Source organism: Protopterus annectens, chromosome 14.part0 (genome assembly GCF_019279795.1).
Source record: "Protopterus annectens isolate FY-2018-M chromosome 14.part0, PAN1.0, whole genome shotgun sequence".
Classification (NCBI taxonomy): domain Eukaryota; kingdom Metazoa; phylum Chordata; order Ceratodontiformes; family Protopteridae; genus Protopterus; species Protopterus annectens.
This window is the reverse complement of record NC_056748.1, coordinates 840,995,569-841,009,637: the sequence shown is the minus strand read 5'-3', so window position 1 is coordinate 841,009,637 and position 14,069 is coordinate 840,995,569. Positions and strand designations below refer to the sequence as shown.

At 41.7% G+C, this 14,069-nt stretch overlaps 1 protein-coding gene across 1 annotated transcript in view; it reads left to right on the top strand.

Moving 5' to 3' along the window:
• The window catches only part of WAPL (WAPL cohesin release factor), a 3,318,690-nt gene that overhangs the window by 820,627 nt on the left and 2,483,994 nt on the right, over positions 1-14,069 (top strand). The gene's annotated exons all lie outside the window — the stretch shown is intronic.

The following is a 14,069-nucleotide window of genomic DNA, read 5'->3' as shown; positions in this document are numbered from 1 at the left end:
TTTTCTAATAACCATCAGCGACCTACTGTAACACTTAGCCCAGTTTCTAGACCCGTCCTGTGATGTAGGTCAGTATATTTTGGTAAAGTTGCGCAATTAAATAAATGATTAAGATTAAGTATGGTAAAAACACACACAGTAGACCTTCATTTTATGTGAAAGATAAGCCGCGTAAAAATTACTTTTCATGGTATTAGCCACTGACAGAAAAAGGAAGAGGTTAAGATAGAGTGGAAGATTCTGGTGGCATAAATATTTTTTAGATCTTAAGATGTTAGCACTTTTGTTTTTCATGTACAAGCAGGCACATTAAAACGTACAGTCTCTGATATTTTGAAGTTTTTCATCACCATCTAGTAAGTGTGTATCTTATGTACTGCAAAACTTGAAAATACTTGTGGGAGAAAAATTCTAATGCTACTTAACTCTGCTAAACAGTGCTCCACTTTGATCACAACTTGCTCAGCATATACAGTACTTTTTCAGCTCGTTGCCAAGTTTTTTTAACTGCATCCCTTAAATTTGGGTACATTTATACACCCAAATGTTCTGCCCCTGTTCTGAAGGACAAGTAGCTCTAGACCCTGTAAGGTAGGTATGTCCATTGGGTTGCCACAGTATTTTTGGGGCAGAATTGTAAGTCTTCCATCCCATATTATCTGAAAATGTAAAATCCATCTTGGAGTTTTTTTTTGAGTATAATCTGGAATCAGAAATGTATAGTTTTTGGAAAAAACTAAATTTTTTGTGCAAAATCATCCCTTTAACCTTAACAGAGCTATACGACCTCTATTGAAAATTGCTCGGCAGCACCTCTTTTACCAGTAGACAGAAGATAAAGTGCTTAGCTTTGTCCTTTCCTTCTGCCCACTTTAATTTCCCTTGTTTGTTAGATTAGCACATTTTGAGGGAAATGGCAAAACATTGATAAAAGATGATAAAGAAAAAGAAAGTGGAGATGTATGTAGACTGACACCATTTCCTCTTTTATAGGTTCATAGATATTCCAAGGCCACAAAGTGCCTTATGACATTTACGTCTTCCCACACCATCACTCGGGCTGTACCTCCTTTCTCCAGGAGGGCCATACTAGTCAGTGCCTGAGTAAATTTGTGGATATCCGTACAGTCGCGTAGTTTGTATAACACAAGATGAGTCACAGCGCTTGATGTGCATAAAAAATTTATTCCAGAAATTTTTGAGGCACTGGGTTATAAATCTGTTCCTCCCCTCTATTTGTTGGTGAAGATTTAAATCCCTAGTTCTGCAACTGCGGGGGGGGGGGGGGGTATTGGACTTGAGAAATGGGAGGTCCAGGACAACTGGGTCTCTAATTGCACAGTAAGCAGTACAGAAATCTCTCCTCAAATGTCTGCAAGACTGAGTAAAGGCTAGCACTTCCGGTCTCACTTGGCAGTTTTTTTTTTAATTGCTTGATATTTTATTGAGATGAATCCCAAATTTATTTATTTTATTTATTTTACATTTGTTGACCGGGCTAGTCTAACTGGATACATGTCCATTTTCAGTAGAGGCTCGGGGAGAAAAGCTCTGAGGAAGCACAAAAATATAATTACATATACAAAGATTAATTTCATGTTAAACATTGCTAGAAAGAAAGACCAGGAATAATCTCAGAGTTCCAAGGAGATAAGCTCTGAGGAAGCACGAATATAACAACATATACAAGATTAAATTCATGTCAGACATTGCTAGAAAAAAGACAAGGAGTAATCTCAGTGGTCATTTGTTCTTAGTGTAGTGCTAAGTTAAAAACACAACATAATACAGATGTAGTTGCAATATAGCATTTAAAGGATAGCAGCTGAGTTAGATAAGTTATTATTAAGCAGGTTGGCATAAAGGACAACAAAAGTATGAGCTGCAATATTCAGAATGTGTTAAAAACAGGTGTAATTAAAGAAGTTTTAAGGAGATAATAAGAAAAGATCTAGAAAGGAATATATTAGTAAGAAAAGGAACAAGAATATAGAAAAGAGGAGCATAGGTAGATCCAAGGAAGAAAGGTAATATATCAGTCAGGTTTAGTACAAAGGCATAACCACTGTGTTCTGAGAAAGTTTGTTTCTGAAAAGTGATATTGAGGGAACAGAGGAAAGTTCAGTAGGAAGAAGGTTCCAGGATTTTCCAGCAGTATTACAGAAAAGAGAGTCTCCAGCCCTGTTGTTAGATTTACAAATAGTTACCAGCAGTCTTTGTGATGAACGTATGGTCTTAAGATTTTTGTAGGGGACAATGAGGGTAGATAGTATAGGGGTATCTGTAGAATGGTAAAGGGTTTTGTGGACAATGTTAAGTTGTTGGAATTTAAGCTGATTTTGTAATTCAAGCCATCCTAGTTGCTTTAGGTTAATACAGTGGTGGGTTCTGAAAGGGTTTCCAGTGGCAAATCTGGCTATGCTGTTGTAGGCACTTTCCATTTTATTAAGGTTGATTTTAGAGAGGTTAGTGTATATGGGTGAGGCGTAGAGGAGAGTAGAAATTAGGTGAGTATGAGCAATACTTGTTCTTGCTGCAGGAGAAAGAAAGGGTTTGATTCTGTAGAGAGCGCCCAGTTTTCTGTTAACAGATTTTAAGGTATTATTAATATGGGTATCAAAGTTAAGGTTGTTATCTATGGTGATACCAAGTAGTTTGGTAGTTGAGTTTGGGGATATAAGAGTATTGTTACTGGATGTTACTGTGAGGTTTAATTGGGGGGACTTACTAGTAGGAGTGAAAAGAAGGAAATTAGTTTTTTTGGGGTTAAGTAGGAGACAGCATTGAGTAAACCATAGTTCGACCATGTTAAAAACCTTTTGAGTGAGGGAGTAAAGCTCAGGTATGGATGTGGCTGAGCATATAAGTGTCGAATCATCTGCATATTGTATGCATGTAGCTTGGGGGATTGCTAGGTGAAGGTCGTTGATAAATATAGAAAATAGGAGTGGTCCTAATATGGACCCTTGGGGACCCCTAAGTTAATGGGTAGACGGGTAGATAGAATATTATGCCAAAGCACGGCCTGTTGTCTGTTTTCTAGATAGGATTGGAACCATTTTATTAGCAGAGGCATCTAGTGACAAAGATTTGAGGATATTTATAAGTATTTGGTGATTTACCATATCAAATGCCTTAGATCTATAAACAGTGCAGAGAAAAGCCTATTAAGGTTACGGTTTTTGTTGATACAGTGAGTGAAGGAAAGAAGGGCAGCATTAGTGCTATGTGTGGGTCTGAAACCATGTTGTGAGTTGGAAAGTAAGTTATATTGGATTAGGTGGTCTAGCAATAGTTTATGGATGCATTTTTCCATGATTTTAGCTAGGGGAGACAGAAGGGCAATGGGACGGTAGTTGGAAAGTTCAGTGGAGTTACCTCCCTTATGGAGGGGAATAATATGGGAGACCTTCCATATGCCTGGGATGTGTCCTTCAGTGATAGTTCTATTAATAAGAATGGAAATGGGGTATGCTATAGATTTGGCTGCCTTTTGTAAGTTTTCAGCGGGAATCTTGTCAGCTGAAGGAGTGCATGGTTTGAGCTTTTGGATGAGGGCTAGAATGTATGTAGTTGGTACCGGTTTGAAGAGAAAAGGAGGGGGTGGGTTAGTGATATATGGTTTGATATAGGTAAGTCCTCAGTAGATAGCTGATTAGTAAGATTTTGTATGGCCTCAGTGAAATAGGTATTAAAGGTATTAGCAGTCTGTTTTGGATTCTCTTGGTCTGTGTCTTGTGGGTGTGGTGTGATGGATTGACGTGGGTGTAATAATTGGTTAATACTTCTGATTATGGTGTATCTGTTGGAATTGTAAGTAGTAGTTTCTTTTGTCAGTCTGCACTGCTTTTTAGTTTAGTTTCTTAGTTGTCTGAAGTTTTGTTGATCTACTGGGTTTTTAGTTGATTTTGATTTGTTCCGGTATTTATTTCTGAGCTTGATTTTTTTGCCTGGTTTCTTTTGAAAGCCATGGAGCAGATTTCGTTCTCATTCTTATAGAGCGAGTTGGGGCATGGTGGTCTAGAATGGATAAGAAGTTAGAGTTAAAGTAATAGACAGCTTCCTCCAGTGGGAGGTATTTTAAGGGAAACCAGTTGCATGTTCTTAGTTCACTTTGGAAGAGATCGGGGTTAAAGTTTTTCTTTGTTCTAATTGTGCTAGGTATGGTTGGGTTGGGTAGGTTGGTTTTATGCCTGATGATGTAGGTTAGTGAGTGGTCACTTACATCATCTGGGAGGGTACCAGATTCATATGTCTGGAGATGACTATTTGTGAGTATCCAGTCTAAGATACTTTCTTTATTATTAGGCTTGTGTATCCTGGTATTGGTGATAGTTTGTGAAAAAACAAAAAGGTTTATATGGCTTGTAGGGTTTAGACTGCTAAAACATTTCCAATCAATGTTAAAATCACGTAGGATGATGTTTTCTTGAGGTAAAATATGAAATAGGCAACAGAGGATATTTTCTATTGTTTCAATATTATTACCAGGAGGGAGATAGGTACAGATAATAAAAATGGATTTGAATTTAAGTTGGAGCTTGATAATAAGAATTTCAGCGTTGGAGACTTGAGAAGGTAACAAGTTATAGGTAGTAATCTGTAGGTTGGATTTAAAAAGGATTGCTACACCGCCACCCTTTTTGGTTGTATGGTCAAGTCGCAAAATATTATAACCAGGAGGAATGATTTCATTGTCTTTAGTTGAAGGTTTTAACCGAGTTACTGTTAAACAAAGAATGTCTGAGTAGACATCTAGAAGAGCGTGGAGTTGTGTAACTTTGTTATTAAGGCTACGTATGTTTAGTTGAGCTAGTAGCAGTGAGTTAAGTGGTTTAGTAAAGGAAGTGGATAAGATGGAGGTTGAGGTTATGGAGTTGAGTAGTAGTAATAGGGCCTGGGTTAGGATGAATGTCTCCATCTTTCAATAAGAGTTGTAGAGATTGAATTTTAAGATCTGTGAATTTCGTATATAGAGAGAGATTTTCTTGGCTTGGGAGAGTCATATCTAATGTGGGTAATCCTATGGAATTTTGCTGGTAGATAGCTAGGAGTGGATGTTATGTTAATATGGTTATTGAGAGTAGGTAGAGTAGGAGAAGTAGGTAGTGTGTTGGGGTCGAGAGTTTGTGGATATATTGCGTGTTCATAGGAGGTTAGCAGGTAAGCTAAAGTTAGGGGTGGTAGAAGTATGAGTAGCCTCTGTAAGAGGGTTGAGTAGGGCGCTAAATGCATTAGGGAGGGTAAGTTAGGTTGTAGTTATTGGTTTGGAGGTATGCCAAGTGTGGAAGGAAATTTAGCATTGTACTCTCTAATTCTCCTGATTAAAACTTATTGTGATGGGGCAATTACCTCATTAGACCTTTATGACATTCCTTTGGCAATTACCTGGGCTAAATGAAAGGATTCCTTGACAGCTGTTGCCAAATGATGGTCAGAAGTGAGGGAGCCATTAACCCACATACCTAGGTCCCTGACTGCATTTTCATTTTGTAGTAGTGTATCTGTACATTATGTTGAGGAGAGGGCTCATCTAACAACTTTAATGATACTATACTTTTTAGCATTTAGTTTTACCCCATTTTTAGCATGTTAGACGTGTATCAGGAAGAATTAATTCTGGATGGTTTGGGTGTCATAAGTCGACTTAACAGCCGTCAGATTGCAGTTGTCTGTAAACTTTGCTAGCCAGAGGTTTTGGTTGTTTCTTGGAGAGTGGTTAAGTAAATCCTCAAAAAGGAAAGTTCCTATCACCAAGCCGTCAGGGACACCATTGTTACTTTACACTTTTTTTGTGAGGCACCTACAGCTTTATCTTAGCTGTCTATCTTAGCAGATAACAGGTCTTTTTTTTAAGCATTTTGCTTTTGTTTGATGCCTGCATGGAGAAAGGTGTTGAACACCTTCTCCAGGTCAAGGTATGCCACGTGCACTGCATGGGCACCATCTACAGCCTATGTTTGTGTCTTTCGGCTTTTCCCGGTTAGGGGTCGCCACAGCGGAACTCCGGTCCGCTAATGATTGGTAGTGGATTTTTACGTACCTGGTTATCTGCCCTGACGCACAACCTTCAACGAAGGTACGCCCATTCACGTATGCCTCCACACAGAAGACGCTCTAGCTGAGAATCGAAAGGGACAACGTCTTGCTATGAGGTGACAATGCTACCGCAGCACCACCACCGCAGATAAACATTTAAAAGTTTATCAGATTAGTCAGGATCTACTCTTCACAAAGCCAGACTCTTGGGAATCAAGCCTAACATGAGCCTTGGTATCATTGTTTGACATGGGTTCTTTCCATGGCTTCGCAGATTACATTTAAAAGGGCGGATAAGACTGTGATTACCTGGGTTGGTTGTAAAACGACCCTTATATTTGAATATGACCACTCCATTGTGCCACTAATTCAGAACAAGTACAGTAACTGTGAGGAGTGCGTCTAACACTTAAACAACCAAATACATTGTCAGATCCTATGGAGGAAGTAAGTATTTTTTTATCTTGGTTAGTACTTTCTTAAATGATCTTTGGTGGTAATTGGTGGAGTAAGATAGAGTTTTCGGGGTTTTGTCTGGAAATCTCGGGGGTGAAGTTAGCAGTACATTTGTTGGAACTGCTGTCAGCAGTGTTTATTGGGTCAGAATTGGAGGTGTAATTTTGAATAAGTTCTGAGCACTGTAGAGCATTTATACTTTTCTAATAGCTAAGAAAAGATTTATAATCTTTGGTTTCAGAGGCATGGGCTTCTTTAGTGGACCCTAGTAGTGGTATTTTTGTTATGCTTTTCATATCCTTGAGAAGAGGTGTTTTGGATCTAATAAATGTAAGGAGTTTCTTTTTTGTGTAATTTACTGATGGTGGACCACCAAGATGGCTTGTTTCTGAATTTCCTGTGACACTTTGTTCTTGTAGGGACTGCTAGCCTCTCTGCATTTTTTCTAAATGGGTGCCTAATTGCTTAGTTATGTTTGCTGCTATGGTAAGTTTAGGGGAAGTGCGGTCATAAGTGAATTTTGATTTTTCATCAGAGTAGTTTATGGTTGGCATGTTTGCATTCCTGATATTGTGTTGCTTTTGCTGAAGGAACTTTGGGAAGTTTAAAGGGAAAAGGTCACTAGTTCGTGGTTAGACTTCACTGAAGAAAGAGATACCAGTGGAGTACTGCAAGAGGTACCTTAATTTGTAAGAATAAAGTTGAGTATTCTGCTATATAATAGGTTTATTTACAAACTCCCCAAGAGTATTTCAGTCTAGGAATTTTTAGGCATATCTTGCATTGGAGGTGTAGGTGTCCCAATTTATTGAAAGGTAGTTAATGTCACCCAGAATAAGGGAGCTTTTGCTAATAGGGAGATCATTTAGAACTCTGAGGGATCTTTCATGGTCATTAGAAAGACAAAGGAGTTGTGTAACAAGCAATTAGTAGTTAATGAACTGCAGATCTCTCTAGATAAGATTAAGTTAAATTTAAGTCCCTAGTGAATTGCTTGGGGTCAATATGTTCCTTGACAAATATGGAGACTCCAACGCAGTTGCCATTGGGTCTGAAGGCCTGAAAAGTGCAAAGTCCTGCTGTAGAGGGAATGCTGCCTTTACTTTTAAACCAAGTTTAAGTAACTACACAGGCATGGATGTTTCCTAAGTGTAGACTTCCTTAAGAGCAGGCATTTTATCATTTAGACTTTTATGTGATCCTTTTTTGGGACTGAAATGTTAGCTGTGCTAGAGTACCCATACTGGACTCTGCCAAAAAAAAAAAAAAAAAAAAAGGGCAGTATGTGGCAACCAAGGCTTTAGTTCCTACAATAAATCTTTGACATGAGGGGTGCAAGTCATCCTTGGTGAAGCAAGCAGGACTGTTGAGCATCTCGTCATGTGCTGTCACATTGTGGATCCTCTTGCAATGATGCCAACTGTTTCACGAGTTATTGAAGTCGGGTATGCTTGTATCTAGGCATTATTTAAGATGGAACAAGGATTCCACTCTAGACTAGTCTTACCTGCATTTGTAACAAGCATGGGATGTTATGACATGGTTCTGCATATCTGTCAGGGTTTTGGATCTCAAGTCATTTACCCTTGCATGTAACATTACCATGTTGTGGGAGGGTAGGAGGTTGGCATAATGGTTAAGGTGTTTACCTGATAGAAGGTGCAAGGTTTGATTCTCAAATGGGGTAACTGGGTAGGCTTGAAATGGCCCACAAGGGCAGTTAGCCTAGTACTAATCTATGAACTTGTGTTGTCTTCCTTATCAAGAGGTATTATCCTTGGGGCCCTTGCAAAGTCAGAGAACCTGACTCCTGAGGGACAACTCACTGTAACCTTGTCTTTGTCTAGTCTTGAGTGATGAGTTGTCGTGCCTGACTGAGTCCCCCATCACCAAAAGATTTGTGCAATTGTGGATGTCCTTCTATTCGTATGCTGCAGTTTTCATAACCTGAGGGAGTCGGCCACCGGCTGAGTCCTACATCTGGCCAGTATACAAAAGTCTGTTACTGTGAGGTATGTGCGATGCAGCACATCAGCAAATGTACATCAGCCATAAAGAGATGTCTGGTATAAAGCAGACGTCAACACGTACCAATCTCATAACTTTTCTGCCGCCTGTCCGATCATTGCTCGTCAGACAAGTTGTGAACCTTGGTTCAGATAAGTACCCAGTTGGGGGGGGGGGGGGGTTCTTTAATGTTTTGGCTACTGTGTGTTGCTGTGATTACATGTCAACTAGGAGGGGCAAGTGTCCGTGTGAAAGGCAGATTCCACAGAAGGACTCTGACGACCTTTGATTGTTTTGCCTAGGCTCAGACCATGAACATACTGCTTGTGCTATATCTGTAAGGCCTTCGTACCCCAAACTCTTCGAAGCTGTTCAGCTTCCCTGAAGTTGTATCTTGAGAATCAGTGCCTTAAGCATCTTGCTCATGACATGGGGGCTGCTTCGGGCCCATCAGATGAGTCGCAACCTAAAAGGGCCAAGAAACCATGGCCTGATTTTCCCACTGCTCCCTCTGATCGGATGTCTCTCCCAAGGCCGATGTGGGCCCAGGGGCTGTCCTGGAGTTGGTAGACGATTTTTTGACAGGTACCAGAGTGGAGGCCTTGAAGGACCCTAACAGCACATCCTTGAGGGACTCGCAGGTGTCCGAGTCGGGCGTATGGGGGAGCCACGGCTTGTTACTGAAGTTCTGCATGGCATCACCCAGATCATTGTGCGAGAGGATGTTCCCACCAGCATTGTGGAGTGCAGGCTGACGTCTGGCCTCTCCACCTTCCACCACATGGAGGTTCCAAAAAAGAAAAAGCTCAAGACTGAACCTGTTTCTCCTACCTTCCAGGAACAACCACTGGATTAGCAGGCCTTTTTCCAAGGCCTAGTCAACACCTTTGTGGCTGTACATCGGACTTCTGCTCCCCCCTCTCCCTTCTCCTTCATTTCCACCCTGTACTTCTTTAAAGAGGACTTCTGAGGAGGTTTCCTCAGATGAGGAGAAATCATCAAGAGATGACTCTTTGGCTTATTCAGGCCAAATTTCTTCCCCTTTGGGTTATGCCTCACCAGAAAAGGAATCTAATGGCACTTATTCCCCTGGGGAGGGTATCTCCTTTGAGGAAACTATCATTAAGATGAGAGAGGTTCTTCAAGTGGGATTGCTGCCAGACATCTGACATAAAAAAGGTACTATGGCTTTCTACAGATGGATTTCCCTTCTTTATCTGCCAGTACCCCATTATGTCGGCCTTCTTAGATGCCTTTGCAGCTGCATCAAAGTGTCCTGATTTCCAGCCCACAAGCACCCAGATAGATTTTATAAGGTGACTGAGGAATCCAAATTCCTATTCAAATGTCCTTCTGCCGACCCTGTTGCCATTTCAGTCTCTGCAGACAAGGCATCAAAAATGCCTTCTACCTCCTTGCTTCCTTTAGATAAGTAGAGCAAAGTCATGGAGAGAATAGGGAAAAATGTCTATACCTCTGCTACTCTGGACTTCAGGGTAATTATTTGTCAAACTCATATGGTCAAATACTCCTTGGCCCTTCTATCAGAGGCAAAAAAGCTACTTTCTGAGCTCTCTTATTCTCTCACTAAGGCTAAGCTCTCACCCATTCTTAATTTCTCTGCCCAGGTTACAAGACAGTCAAGTGCAGTTATGACGCCATGGAGGCCTCAGCTAGAGTAGCTGCTTCTGGGTGGGTCCTGAGGATGTATTCATGGCTCAGGCTTCAACCTTTGTCTGCTGTTAAAGATCATGGGATGTTCCTTTGGTACCTTGGCTGCAGAACTATTTAAATCTTTACAAGAGAAGGACAAGGAGTTACAAGATCTAAAACATATCTTTGTTTCCCCTGTCCCTAGGTTTCAGAGGAATTGCCATCCAAATCCACCTTTGTTAGAAAGCTTTCCAGACCCAGTCTTCCAAAGGTGAGAGAGATCCTAGGAATCAATTTTCATCTAAAACTGCCTCTTCTACTGCCACCCAGAAATGGCCCTTTCAGGCTAAGCCTGATGGGTCTGTGACTACCCACCTCCAGGCCAATTATCCATCAAGGATATTTTGTGATGTGGACCACCCCCCCCCCCCTTTTCAGGTGTATTCCACACTTTCTAAAAGAACAATTGGAATTTTTTCCCCCAGGTCATATCCAGGCTTCTTTCTCAAGACACTATTCAAGTAAGTGCCACCCTCTCAAGTTGGAAAAGGATTTTACTCCATTATGTTCCTGGTTCCCAGAAAGGATGGGCCCATTCTAGACCTTTCCCATCTAAATACCTGTCTGAAAGTTCACCCCTTTCATATGCCAACAGTAACCACCCTTTTTCCTCTCATATTTTTCCAGACCTTTATGGTGTCTTCAGACATCAAAGATGCCTACCTTCATATCTCCATTCATCTTTAGTTCAGGAAATTTATTTGCTTTGCTGTTTGCTTCCTCACATTTTCAGTTCTGTGCCTTGCTCTTTGATCTGTCTATGGCACCAAGGGTCTTCATGAAATGCTTAGATCCTATTCTAGCCTACTGCAGACTACATGGCATACAGATTTTTCCTTGTCTAGACTACATACTTATCCAGGCCCCGTCTCCAGACATCCTTCAGGAGAACCTCTCCTTCACAGTATCTCTCCTGGAGAGTCTCATGATCACTTTTCATAAATCAGCTTTGATCCCTTTCCCAAGACCATATTTTTCTTTGCTGCAGGATTCAGCCAGACAGGATGCTAGCCTCCTTACCTCCAAAAAAAGGTTTTGTACCAGACTTCCTACTTCCAGGACCTCCTGCTTCTCCAGTTCCTGACTGCCAGGGAGTTTCTATATCACTTAGTCTCATGGGCTCCACTGTCCCCATGCTCCCTTTAGCCAAGTTACACATGAGAAAATTCCAGTGGTTCTTGAGGACAGTTTAGATGCAACAGTGTCATCCTCTGGAGTTTATCCCACTCCTGCCTTGCTTGAAAAGGGAGTTAAACTGGTGGATACTTCAGGTTGCAAGCAACCCAGGTCTGTTCTTACAACTACATCTTCCCTCTCAGGAGCTGTACACATATGATTCAGACTTAGGATGGGGAGCAGCACTGGAATCCAGGAAAGTCAAGGATGTTTGGTCTGCAGGCTAAACAGTGGAGCACATCAGTATGAAGGAGATGACGGCCTTGATTTTCACACTCCAAATTTTCAAGTCTATGTTTTCTGCAGGGGTTCTAAAGTGGTTCATGGACCATACCCATGGTCCTCTGGTATGTCAGCAAACAGGGAGGGACAGAGTCTTATTTCCTGTGCAGACCGACTTTACAGGCATGGGAGTTAGCCTTGCAGAGTCAACTCTCCCTTCAGTCTGGCTGCATTCTCTCGACTTGGAATTTTGTGGCAGACGCACTCAGCAGGTCCATGATTTAATCCCATGAGTGGATGTTGCACAGGGATGTGTTTCCTGACAAGGTCCATCAATGGGTTATACCTTGGGTAGATCTCTCTGCCTCCCCATGAACAGACAGCTTCCCAAGTTTTGTGCTAAGGTCCATGATCCCTTGTCATGGAAGGAGGGCACTATCTTTCTGTTGGAAGAGGATGTTTCTGTATGCATTCTCCCCCTTTCCACTTCTCCAAAAGGTCATCCTGAAAATCCAACAGTAGCAATCAGAAATTTTGTTGGTGACTCCATTTTGGCCAGGACAGTATTGGTTCCCCCTTCTGCATTCAGCCAAGGGCAGTCACCACAAGTTACCCCACAGAATGGATCAACTCACACAGGACAAGGGAACTCTAGTACATCCACAGATGTTGACTCTAAATCTGACTCTGTGGGTGATAGGGTTTTGATTCGCTTCAGACACCTTTTTTTCTGAGGATGTGCTCCAAGTTCTGCAGGAGGCCAGAAAACTCAAAACTAGAAAATCCTACATTTCCAAATGGAAGAGGTTTTCCATCTGGTGTTTCAAAAAGGATTTACAGCCACTGTTAATGGATGGCTGACCTAGTGATCCTGTCCTATCTGTGTGAGTTAATGAAGATTGGGCCGTCTTACTACTCAGTTAAAGCCCATTTTTCTGCTATCTCTGAATTTCTGCCCATGTTTCCCCTTTAGCTTCCAGGTTGGAAGTTAAACTCTTAAGACATCCTTGACATCACACCACCAAGGAAACCAGTTCCTCCTCTTTGGAATCTGTTTTGTCTTGAAGAAACTTACCCTGGCCCCCTTTGAGCCAGCAAGTTCCTCTTCTCTGCAGCACTGCACTTGGAAAACTGTCCTCCTCATGGCCATTACTTCTGCCAGAAGGGTATCTGAGTTACAAGCTCTGATGTATACCTCCCCCTTCACAGTTTTCCATAGGGAATAGGGTCCAACACACTAACCCCTTTTTTATGACCAAGGTAGTTAATGAGTTATCTCTTAGTCTATCAACCTTCCAGCCTTTGTCCCTTCTCCTCATTCCTCCAGTGAGAGGATTCTACACACTTTAGATGTGCATAGGCAACTCAGATAAAACAAACCAATCCATAAGTCTGAACGCTGGTTTGATGTTCTTCGTGTTTCACTGTTGCAGTCATTACATTTGGGTAATCTGCTGGCAGGTTGCCCTCAGTTGGCCTGAATTCCAAAGTCTTGGGTCCTGCGTTGGTTGCTGTCTCCTCTTTCATGACGTCAGGTCGTCAGGGTCATAAAACAAGCAGCCAACGCCATTTTCTTTAGTCTTTCTTGCCGCGCGTTGCCCGAAACAGAAGCAGATTGCAAGTGCCGGTCGGCTGACTCCTGAAATTTTTGAGTTCGATTTTCAGATTTGAAGTCTTCACTAAAGCTAAGTACCCTGTTGGAACTTTTTTCTTGCTCCATACTGATGTCAGAAAAAGTTAATTATTGTATTACTTTTGGGAAGCAAATACCTCATAAGGATTTCCATTTATACTGTGTTCCTTGCCTAGGCTCTGATCACAATGTGCCTGGCTGTCGGTTTTGTGCTAGATTTAACCAACGCACTATTAAGCGTCAGTATGTTTTTGCCTCAAAATATTTTGGAAACTGATTTAACTACCCTGAAATGTCGGATAGCAGTCCGACTACTGGAGTACACACACAAAACAAAGAAAGGGACAGAGACAAACAGTTGAGGTCCAAAACCGATGACGAAGCTTCTCCTAAGCCAGTTGCCGGTTTGCCAGTACTGAGTGGGGCACTTTTGCAGCCCCCGATACCCGCTACTTTCGAGTCGCAGACCCCTACCGAGACCCATGTGGAGTCCTGCACGCCACAAGATACTCAAAGTATTGTACCCACAGATGTCTCTCCCTCGGTTGGGTCTGGAGCCGCTGAGCAGGCACCGGCTTCTGAGGGTGTATTCAGGCCTCAACATTTTTATATAAAACCGACGACAGCTGCAAAACCAATGACAAAAGCAACTTCTAAAGCTAAAAAACTGACTCATGAGCCAGGTGCACAAGGCCACTATGCCTAAAAAACAGATGATCAAAATGGCTGAAGACCTAATTACCTTGATCAGGGGTTCCCAACCCCCTCCTGATAAGAGGCCTAGGCAAGACCCTGATTATGAATCTTCAGATCAGGTTTCTAT